Source organism: Phasianus colchicus, chromosome 2 (assembly GCF_987193195.1).
Source record: "Phasianus colchicus chromosome 2, bPhaCol1.hap1.1, whole genome shotgun sequence".
NCBI lineage: Eukaryota > Metazoa > Chordata > Aves > Galliformes > Phasianidae > Phasianus > Phasianus colchicus.
The window spans coordinates 56,753,274-56,764,784 of record NC_143437.1 but is presented as its reverse complement, the minus strand read 5'-3'; the positions used below and the strand labels follow the sequence as shown (position 1 = coordinate 56,764,784).

The window sequence follows — 11,511 nt, the reverse complement described above, 5'->3', positions numbered from 1 at the left end:
AGCTCTCTCCACAGCATAAATTTTGGTGGGCATGCTGGAATTTCCTTGTGCGGCATATGGTAATCCTTTACCTGAAGGCTCGCTCCAAATAAATGTTTACATTCCTCTGACAGCTCACTTGAAATGTAAAGGAACAAGGTATGTGAGTCTTCCATTAAATAACTGACTGCATTTTCATGTTCGGGGAGGAAGGCACATAGCGTTCTTACGCTGGACTGGTTGCAGGAATGTCCAACCTTGTTTCCTCTCATAAATATTTCATAATAGAAAAGACCTTAAAAATATGCCAATTCAAACTGTGGACTGACCCCTTCCAGCTCCAGGCACTGTAGCTAGGAGGGACTGAAATAAACACCACAAGTAAGCAGTGCCTGCAGCGGGCAGTCATCTATGGAAACCACAGCCTCCTCTTTGGTCCTGGGGACGATCATTTCATTTGGAGGCTATTACAGGGAGGGCCGGCTGAAAGAGAGGGTAGTGGGTGGCAAGGGTCACACATCAAAGATGCCAAGGAACGTGGAAGGAATCTGGAGAAAAACTTCCTAGTCTGGGATTTGGTTTTATTTTATTTCACCCAGTTCAAGTAAATAACTTCTTTTTTTTTTTTTTTAAACTTAGACTGATGAAAGAATATCACAGCAATGAGGGATAAGCACTCTGAAATAGTAAATAAGGTAAATGCCTATACACTGTGTATATATCTAATTACTGCAGTAAATGTGCTGCCATGTGTTTATTGGCATACCTGGTTTACTCATGCTCCTATGATTCCAGCTAGTCACATGGGGCTTTTTTAACCTTTCAATTATTTATATCATCAGGGCTATTCATTTGGCCAGTTGCCTTTCATCCACCACCAGGCCGAGGCTGGCAAGTTACCAAAATATCCCCAAGAGAAAGGGCAACACAGGAAATCAGGAGTTTGTTATTCTGCAGAAATCTAAACCCACCGTTTTCTCTGGTCATTCCTCCACACCTTCCCTGGCAATTTAGCTCTAATAAGATACCCTTCAGCTGCCTTTGATATCCTTTACTGAGGGGACATAGCTCAGGAGGGAGTTAAAACACAGAATCTCTTTCTTTTCCCTTACTCACATTCCAGCACAGTGAAATATCTCATGTTTCCCAGTTATAAGGCTTGTGTTTCCCATAAGTGCTCATCAAGACGTCCATATTTTTTTATTGCTATCAAGACTACTTTCGGCCCTTTCTAAATAGATACAACGAGCTTGGGTAACTGAGCTGAAGTTAGTTATTCTGAAATTAGTACTGGAGATTCACAATACCTCTCAAAAGCTGAGAAGGGCCTGAGTGACAGCTTGTCTGAGACACTAGGCACCTGATATGCAGCCAACATCCTTGTCTTAAATGAAGAAAAGTCTTATGGAGGTCATATGATTTACATTGGCATAAAACAAGAGGAAGTAAATGGACCCAAGTAACTACAGTAAATTATATTAACCACAATAATAGTTTGTGATAAAAAGCTGCCTCTGCTCTTAGGAACAAAATTGCCTTTGCAACCTTTAATTAAGCTGGGTCCTGTACTCTCTGTGGGCTAATTTTCTGCGTAGTCCCCAATTTACATTGTGAAAACTGAGACATATATATGAAGTAACTTGTTCAAATGTCACAGAGGAATTCAAAGATAAAATCAGTAATGGAAACAAAACATACCATAATATAAATGCACACAATTCCCACTAGAATCTGAAAACCCTTTTATTCAAGCATAAATATGACCTTTACTTAACAAACTTAAGTTATATGCATTCAATATAAAGTCAACCCTCTATTGGGAAGGTGGATGAATTTATTCGGCAATTAATACAGCTACATTGCATGTCTTGGTATTCTTCTTTGTTGAATTATTTTTATATACATCCCCTGCTAATAGTTTCTGAGAAATGTAGGAAGGATGGAACGCTCTGAGGAGGAGAGAGAGTTCTTAAATTAAATCACAGCTATTACCAATCTGTTATCATTGCAAAAATATTTTTAAAGATATATTTTTAGAGTAAATGAACAATAATACCAGATTTGTAAACTTGCATATCATTTTCATCAAAGAATTAGCTAGCCCTCTTGCAATCTCAACTATGGATGAAAACAAGACCAATCTGCTCATACTCTTCCATAGCAGTTCATTCCTCCCTGTCTAGCTTTGACATCAAAGCCCCCAAGACTACCCTTGCAGCATGTCCTTAAGGTTAGCAAGATGAGACTTTTAACCTTTTACTAATTTACTAATGATGGAAATACAGACATTGCCTTCTTAACATTTCAATCAAGACTTTCCATGGGATTTTCTAATGTTTGAAGAAGTTTCACTGTGTTTAGTTGGTGAATTGCAAACTCTGACCACAGCCTTACAACAAATAGATTCAGAAAATTATTGTGAAGGGGAAAGCCCACACTTCAAATTGAGTTGCTGTGTTTAACTGTGTCTTGGTTTTGTATCCTCAATGAAGATATTGAGAGGCATATCCTAAATCACATCCAGGCATATTCCTGGAAAAAGGAAGGTTGCAGCATACTTCTTACCACACCATCAGTCTCATGCTCTTGGCTCACTGAATTGGGTTTAAGAGCCCTGTAATTCTACAAATACATGGATGATCTCATATATCTAAGATTTGCCCACAGTATCACTAAGTCTCTTTGGAATCATTTTTCAAGCCCCTGCACAACTTCTGTGCAGTGGAATCCAAGTGAATGGGCTGCCATTCATTGTGCTCAGGAGAAAATCCACACCAGAATCTGCAGTTAGTGAATTTTCACAATACAATCACAGGAACAGCTGGTTGCACACTCTCCATCCTCAGCAGAGGGTCATCCCTCCACACATACAAAAGAAGCTTAACCAAAGGGGGAAAAAAATATGTTTTTTGAATAACGTGTCATTTGAATAACATATGTGAATATATGTAAGTTATTTTTCAACAAAAATTTCTCTATATTCTAAAGACATCAAAATGTTTTTGAAATGCACTGTGCTCCTCCAAGACAGCAGTAGCAACTCTTTGCCTCTAATTATTTCATTTGAGCTAGAGAACTTTTTAAGTCTATTAAAAAAAAAAAAAAAAAAAAAAAAGGAAGAAAAAAGAATTTTTCTATTCATTCTTTACCAGAGTGGAATTTTACTCCACACATTTTAAAGTATTTGCAAATTTAAAACAAGGACACAAAACAATATGGGAGATGTATAAGACCTCAAATTCCTCAAGGCTTGTTCATTTCCAAGTTAAGAAACCAAAGCATGTGATGATTACCAGAAAGAGGGCAATGTGTTTTTGTACTGGTTACATCAGCACAGTTTCCCATTGTCTGAAGAACAATTCCTGTCAAGAGAACATTTTGACTGAACTTTGGGAAGTAACAGAGTTTTACTATTAAATACAGTCCTGTTTATCACCATCAATCCCTGGCAGACTGTGAGCCACTTCCACTGGGATTAATAGCTTTCTGTGAAGCCAGAAAACTCTCCCACTTTCATAGATATCTTACAGAAACGCATGATACAAACATGGAGATTTGCTTCATACTAAAAAAAATCCAACCTCTTGAATTCAAAATGTAACTGTTGAAGTAAAGTAAATATCCTAGAAACTTCCTTGGCTTGTTACATTTCTTCTTTTATTACAGAAATTTCAGATAAATTTTGCTTGCATTCAAATAATTTTGAAATTAATGGGAAGAGCATAAGGCTAATTTGTTGGAATACGGTTCTCTGTGAACTTCTATGATTGTATCAGGAAATGACAAAGAACCATACAGAGAACTTAGTGCCTGGATGTCAGATTACTCATTGTACATTGACTGACACCTGGGCAGTACTGTGATTTTTATATTGTGGTTGTTCATTATTACCTATCTCATTCCATCGTCACTTGTATTTTGCTGTTAGCTCTCCAGTAAACAGGCAGTTGCTATTGGCAAATACAGAACAGAGTGAGTAAATTTTATTTTTCATGCACTTTGAAGTTTTAAAAACTGACAAACATACTTAACAATATATACATCTATAAAAAAAAAATAAAAATTATTTATGAATTAGATCTTGAGTGGTAATTTGAGCCCTGAACTAAAGACATGTGGCCACATCCACAGAAGCAAAGCTGTACATTCTGTCAGGTAAAATTTGTGAGATTTTGGCCAATGAGATCTTGAAACACTCATAGCATCAAATGATATATTTTATATCCCCTTTTAAAAAATCACATCCATATCAGAAGTTAATGCATTGCAGAATTAACAAAAGAATAATTTCAAATCTATGGAAAGCCTGTAAAAATATTTGATTATTGCTATTGTAGGTTTTATTCTACAGGAGATGTGTAAGGAAATTTCAAGCAAACCATATGTTCAGATGTTAAGAGAAATCTTGCAACTGAATCTGTGTAAGCACTATGGTTCCCAGAGAGATCACAGCTCCTTTGTCTGCTGAGTATTGTTAAACGAAGTGAGAATGCTGTGTTCAGAAAAAAACACCATTTGTTGGCCACTTTTTCTCAGTACGTGTTACAGAAGCATAGTGCGAACTCCATGCACCAGATTTGGTGTTGTGCCAGTATCTTGGAGCATCACTGTATTTCCTTCTGGATGCCACAGCTGATGTGCTAACTGAAATGCAAATGAAGAAGAAACATGCTAATGAAAGCAAGAGAAATGTAAATAAATCAATATTACCATCTGCTTCAAATGAGTTTTCATTCGATCTTGTCCTGTCCTTTTTGCAGACCCTCCTCAAGCCAGATGGGCACTGGCAGCAAGAATGTTTCACTCTGCCAGGCAGACTCCTTGCAGAACCTCAGAGTAGCAGAAATCTTGTCAGTTATTCCTAAATTTACTCATTCTTCTTCAAGCTGGAGGACAGAAATCAGGAATAATTGAAACAGCAAGTCTCCCATTGCATACTCTGTGTTGTAGAAGACTGCTGTCTGCAACACGGATTTCTTGCACCAGCAAATGAAAGAATAATTAATCCTTTGTTTTTGATACTATTTTTACCTTGCAAGGATGCAGCAGCTCTTTTCAGGAGACCAGGGATCATCTGAAGCATCATGCCCACAGATTCCAGCTGAGCACATCCATGAAGGCTGCTGGGAGACAATCCCCTGGGATTCAGTCTCTTCTCTAGTTCTGGGATCTGAATTGCTCCTTTCAGACACTCCTGGGAGAAGAGTTAAATATCAGCCTTCAATGCTGCTTTTCAAAGCCGGTCACATCATTACTCATATTAAAATACATAACTCCTGTGCTGCATAAGAGAATGAGCTAGGTGTTTTTTTGGACTATCTATAAATTGATGGTTTTGTCCCTGTTCTCTGTGGGTTGTTTTTCTGTTGTTGTTTCCTATGGATAAAGGTCAGTAAAATGCAAACAAAAACAAATTTATTGGTACACATATCGATGGCAAAATCAGTTTCCAACACTTAAAACACATTAAGGCCTTATCAAGTCCTTTTACTTCAGCAGTATTTGATATGGTGGACTTTCAGTTGAAGGCAACAAAAATGTGTTGTAATTTGAAGAAAATTCTGTTCCACCGGCTTTATGTTTTCAGATCTACCATTTTCTCTCACTTCTCTCCAATTTCTATTTTGTTTTCCCCTTTTTTCTCTCTTCTTCCAGGTCCTTGTTCTCCTCTTCAATGATTATTTGCAAAATTGTGCTTGTATGTGCTCTTCCTCAATAAACCCTTAGCAGGGTTATATCTTCTTTCATCAGGAAGAAGACAAAGAATGACAATGAAGGATTGAGGAGTTTCAATGATTTGTAGATCCTTTCCATAGTTCATCCAGACCAGTACTGTGATTTGGCACAAAAGAGGAGCTTCTGCAGACATCATTACTGGTGGTATTAATGATCTCAGCTCTTCTGACATATAGGAAACACAATGGCTAGCAGTCAAGGTGGCTGTGAATAAGGAATGTGCTGTATTTTTTAAACAGGAGACCAAGTGACCACTGATGCTTGTTGAAAGGGAAAAAAAGGAAACTGTACTTTTGCTTGTGAATGTTCTCAAACTAGGAGAATGTACCATTCCTATGCACATTACTTTTTATAGAGCAAAAATATCCCTGTGCTTTGTGACACACTGACTGTGAATTCAAAGTGAGTGGCACAAACCATGTGGCAATGACTTTTGTCTTGAAATCTCTTCCAAGACATTCAGCTCTGTTTGAGATGCTCTTCTTCTGTGAAGTATTAGGAGTATCTTCAGAGTCTGTGCTTTGCTTCTTTCTTCAGGGAGACTATGCTTCTACCAGGAAAAATCAATAGGACTCTCAATTCATGTCAAGCAAGAGAGAATAAGAGCAGGTTTAAACATCTAAACATACTAAGTTACTATAATAACTTCTTTGTTTGAGATTTAAGAAGCAATGCATGTCAGGTCTGGATCATGAGGAAAATATGGTTCTGACTTAAGATGTGGGAAAAACATTTTTCCAGGCACAGTGTTTTTCATGTGGAAGATCCACTGCGTGATGGCAAAGCAGCATTTCAGTCTCTCAATCAACCGATTGTCATAGTATTTGTCGTTGTGCTTATTTGTTTTGCTAAAGGAAATGCTTTAGCAGGGAGCGTGCACACAGCCTGGCATAAAATGGAGAGTGCCCACATTCCTGACAATAACAGTTTACTTAGCTGTGTGGAGGAGGCTGTTTTCAGCTGGATGTTCAGAGCACCCAGTTTTTCCTGAAAAAGAGGAAATGTAGTAATACCATGGAGAATCATGGACTTCAGCTGCTTGATTTCACCACCAGATCTGAATTTCTCCAAAACAAAATACCTCAAAACGTTCAGTCGGCAACAAGGTGTGCATTTATGTGCTACTGTGGCAGGCTATGTGTCATTTTTTCATGGTAGTGTTGAGCCAGCTCATTATTATAGCAGCCTCAGGTATCTGCTGGTCTCCAGGCTGTTATTATGGCATAAGCTTTTCCTCCAGAAAGTCTGCTTTACACTGTAGAGTTTCTTGCATTAAAACCCTAAGGGATCACTGGGGGTATCTGCAGGGCGATGTGAGGCTGAAGGCTGAGATGGCTCAGCTGGGAGAGGAGAGAGGGCATGGCTTAGGTTTATACAATCAAAAGGCAGTGGAAAAAGTGAGGGAGAAGGTGTTCACCCAAATTTTCCACTAGTAGTGTAGAGTTCAGACTAAAACAGATAAAAGCAACACAGCAGAGCAGGTGGAGCACTTCTGAAACATGCTGCCGAGGGACCCATGGTGAGGAAAGAGGATTAGACAAAATGGAGCAAAATAGGCCTGGAAAAGACTTCACTGGGAATAGTGAGGGATGTACCCCCCACCTATCTCCAATCCAACAGCTGTTGTTTTGTGCAATTGTTAGTTTTAATTGAGAAAAGCTAATCTCTCTGGGTTGCCTCCTTCTACAGAGCAAGTTATGGAGGATCCTATCACTGCCCAGCAACTTTCCATTGAGCTCAAGTCTCATTGAGGCTGAAGTCCTTCAACTTCAGCCTCTCACTAGATAAAGAAAAGTTAATAAATGCATGTCAAATATAAAAATATATATATAAATAACAAAGAAACCAAGACTATGACCTCTTCTAAAAACAAAAATGTGCAACACTCAAAAGAATCAGTGCCAAATTTTTTTCCCACCAGAAGCATTGGACCATCCACTGACACAAAGGCACTCTTCAGCCACAGTGGCTCAGCTACATATTTGTTCCCCTGTGGCAACTGGACTTCAGAAAATTGCACTACTTCAGCAAAAATGGCCAGTACCTTGCGCCAGATTCTGCTTAGTTTTGACTGCTGGGAAATGTTGCTGTTAGTTCTGCTTCTGTTGGTGAATGAGAATGAAGTAGATCATATTTTTTACATCATTTTCAGGAATGAGATTATAGTCTTTGACTCAGAAATTACTTTCAATATTCATTTTGATCTGCTTCTTCTCCTTTATCAAGAGTAACTGCTTCAGCAGTCAGTCATTGTTTTCCCCACTGAACAAAGACTGCAAATTATTTTGGTACAGTGCATTTCAGTTATCTTTGTTCACAGAAACCCCAAATTCTTTGATGAGTGGTAATCTATGTGTAAACTGTCTGTGAGGATGAAAGATAAATTCTTACTGGAAAGTGTACCATACATAATTATGACTCAGCCTGAAAAGCAATAAAAACTGCCTTGGTGTTTTGATCTGTAAACTCCACTGTGTAATGTCAACCACTCTTGATAATCCAGGCAATAACACAGACTGCTCCATTTCAAGTTTTGTTTTCTCCATTCTTGGTGCCAGAACTGCCAATTTCATTATCAGCTTCTGTTATAAACATTGCCCTTCTTCTGGATGAACTTTTAGGTCTCTGTGCCTTATCTGAGCTCTAATGAGCATAACTTACCACTGAGAGAGGAACCCAGTTCCTAGCCTCGTACTGTCTCTAGCTTCAATGGATGGAAAGGTTGCATATATAATTGTATGTACAAATATGTAATATACTCATATGTAATAACATATACACATAAAACAGAACCAGGTTTTTTGGGCCTTCCTTCCTTCTTAGAAAAGATTTTTCATAGGAAAAGACACTCTTCATGTTTATTTCTGTCTTATTCTCATCAGGTTGTGGTGTGCAAAGTAGCATGTTGACTTTCTGCTTCCTGCTTTGTTGCAAATCCATGATTAGCATTGTTTACTTGCTAATACTGGGATTTATTGATGTAATGAATTTCACTAGGCTAGAATTCCAAGAAGTCTGCCTCACAGGCTAAGGGGAAGTGGAGGAAGAAACAGCACATGAAACAAACAAAAAAAGCCCAATCTCTTGACTACTGTAGGTATGAACTAAATTTTCATTGAAGCTAGTCACAATAAGTCATCCAGGAAGGAATCAGAAGTGAAATTAATCATCAGCGGGGGAAAACTGTCTGCATTGAGTTCTCTTTCTATGTTCCAACAATGTACACAGTGAGTCTAAAATAATGGTCACTAGAAACCAAGACAAATAGGATTGATGCTGATTTTGTGTAAGTGTAAATGAAGCTACACAAAAATAAAAATACCTAAAGATAAACATGTATGTTTTTCCAGTAGCCACCTTTTGTCCTACACCAACCTTTCCTATTTCTGTTCCCTTCCATTTCTTTTACCAAATTTTAAAAAATCTAAAAGGACTAATATTAGTGTATTTGTCATCCTGTTCATTCATTATGCCTGTAGGAATTCCTATGGTCTTGTAAACAGTTTTCTGTTTTAGACAGCTCGTTCCCAGAATATAACACTTCTTGACAACAAGAAGCTCAGTTAATAATTGCACATAGGCTGCAGACACTTTCTCAGGCTGTAGCTGCACCAGCGGAAAAAGTTTCTGAATTGGCATCTCATTCCCATGCGCTTGTCACCTCTTCTCTGTGGCCTCTAACCATCCACCAAAATGAGACGACTCAACTTTAAGAATTTAAAGAATGGGCCACTGTTACAGCAGCTTATTTTGACTGAAATTATGAGTAGTCACATGAGGAGCCTGGCCAGGAGGTCACAGAGGGCGGTAAGTTCCAGCAGTGGAGGAGGAAGAGTCTGGGGCACATACTTTCTTGTTGTTAAAATCTGTCACGTAGTTAACTAGATCAATCTATGCCCGTGACAGGGGGCAGTAGTCCCCTGCTCCCCCACCCCCCCTAGCCCGCAAAATGGGAAGGGAGGAAGGGAGGAAAAAAACAGCGGCAACAATCTATGGAGGAAAACTTATTTTACTAACTATGATATCGGAATGCAAGATAACACAATGTAATACAATCTAATTGAAATTGAGACAAATAAATCAAATAAGATAGGAGAGAGAGAGTTCCTGAGACCGAAGCTTGGAACGGCTAGGAAAGCACCCTCCAGCATCCACTGCCAGGCAGTAAGAGACTGCCCCATCCGAAAGGGTCAGATCCCATGACTTCCGTAATGTATAGGGATAGGTACCTGGAATTGGAGCATTAACACTTTAATTCCAGTACATGATATTTTGATGTGGAATACTGAAAACCAAAAAACATAAAACAATGACACACAGCTGCCACTGGAAAAAATGTGCATCTATAGGCCTTTACAAATACCTTTTTCAAGAGAGGAGATGAGAAACCCCAAATAAATTCTGTATATGCATGTCAACATACATGCAGCATGAAGCAAAACATCTTGAAAAGCTGTTGAAAAGGCGAAGTCCTCTGTGACTGGATAAAGGGAAACATCACTCCCATTTATAAGAAAGGGAGGAAGGAGGACCAGGGGACCTAAAGACTAGCCTCACCTCTTTCCCTGAGAAGATCATGGATTACATAGTCTTGGAAGACATATTAAGACACATGAGGGACAAACAGGTGATCTGAGACAGCCAGCACAGCTTCATCATGGGAAGATTGTGCATGACCAATCTAGTAGCCTTCTATGATGGAGTGATGGCATTGGTGGACAAAGGAAAGGTGAGTGATGTCATCTATCTGGCCTTCTGCAAGGCCCTTGATGTGGTTCCCCACCACATCCTTATCTCAAAATTGCAGAGATATGGATTTGAAGGATGGACTATTCAGTGAATAAGGAACTGGTTGGAAGGTTGCAGCCAGAGGATTGTGGTCAAGAGCTCTGTGTCTAAGTGAGGCTGATAACAGTGTCCCCCAGGGGTCTGTCTTGGGACCAGTACTCTTTAACTTTGTTATCAGTGATATAGCTGATGGGACTGATTTTGCCAATGACACCTAGCTAAGTGATGCAGTTGATACAGCAGAAAGAAAGGATGCCATCCAGAGGGACCTTGATAAACTTGAAAGCTGGCCCATGTGGATGTAATGAGGTTCAACAAAAAGAAGTGCAAGGTTGTCCCAGATATGTATATATGTATATAGACTGGGAGAAAAACTCCTTGAGAGTAACCCTGCTGAGAAGGACTTAGGTGTCCTGGGAGATAAAAAACTTAAATGAGCCAGCAGTGTGCTCTTGCAGCCTGGAAGGCCAATAGTATCCCAAGCTGCATCAGACGAGGGATGGCCAGCAGGGAGAAGGAGGAGATTGTCCCTCTCTACTCTGCCCTTGTGAGCCCCCATCTGCAGTATTGCATCCAAGTCTGGGACCTCCAACACAGAAAAGATGTTGAGCTTTTGTAAAGGATCCAAAGAAAGGCCATGAAGATGATCAGAGGACTGGAGCACCTCTTCTATAAAGACAGGCTTAAGGAGCTAGGCTTGTTCAATCTGGAGAAGAGAAAGCTGTGGAGAGACCTCATTATAGCCTTCCAGTATTTAAAGGAAGATTATAAATGGGGGAAAACAACTTTTTACATGAGTAGAGAGTGGTAAGACAAGGGGGAAATGGTTTAAACTAGAGGAGGGAAAATTTATATTAGGTGTTGGGGGAAGTTTTTCACAGAGAGGTGGTGAGGTGCTGGAACAGGTTGCCCAGAGCTTGTGGATGCCCCAGCCCCAGAAGTGTTTAGGACCAGGCCACATGAGGCCCTGGGCAACCTGATCTGGTACTTGATTTTGTGGTTGGCAAC

General features: G+C 39.4%; 1 protein-coding gene across 5 annotated transcripts in view; it reads left to right on the top strand.

The window, feature by feature from the left end:
• LOC149919044 (uncharacterized) overlaps positions 1-11,511 on the top strand; it is a 149,785-nt gene that overhangs the window by 120,883 nt on the left and 17,391 nt on the right. For 3 of the 5 annotated variants that reach the window (XR_016464355.1, XR_016464356.1, XR_016464359.1), the window contains 3 exons: positions 3-138; positions 619-674; positions 4,740-5,401. The exons of 1 other annotated variant lie outside the window; for it this stretch is intronic. The gene's annotated coding sequence lies outside the window, so the exon portion shown is untranslated. Of the gene's footprint in view, positions 1-2; positions 1,405-4,739; positions 5,402-11,511 lie in introns of those variants that run through there. One more of the 5 variants, XR_016464362.1, reaches the window with a different exon arrangement.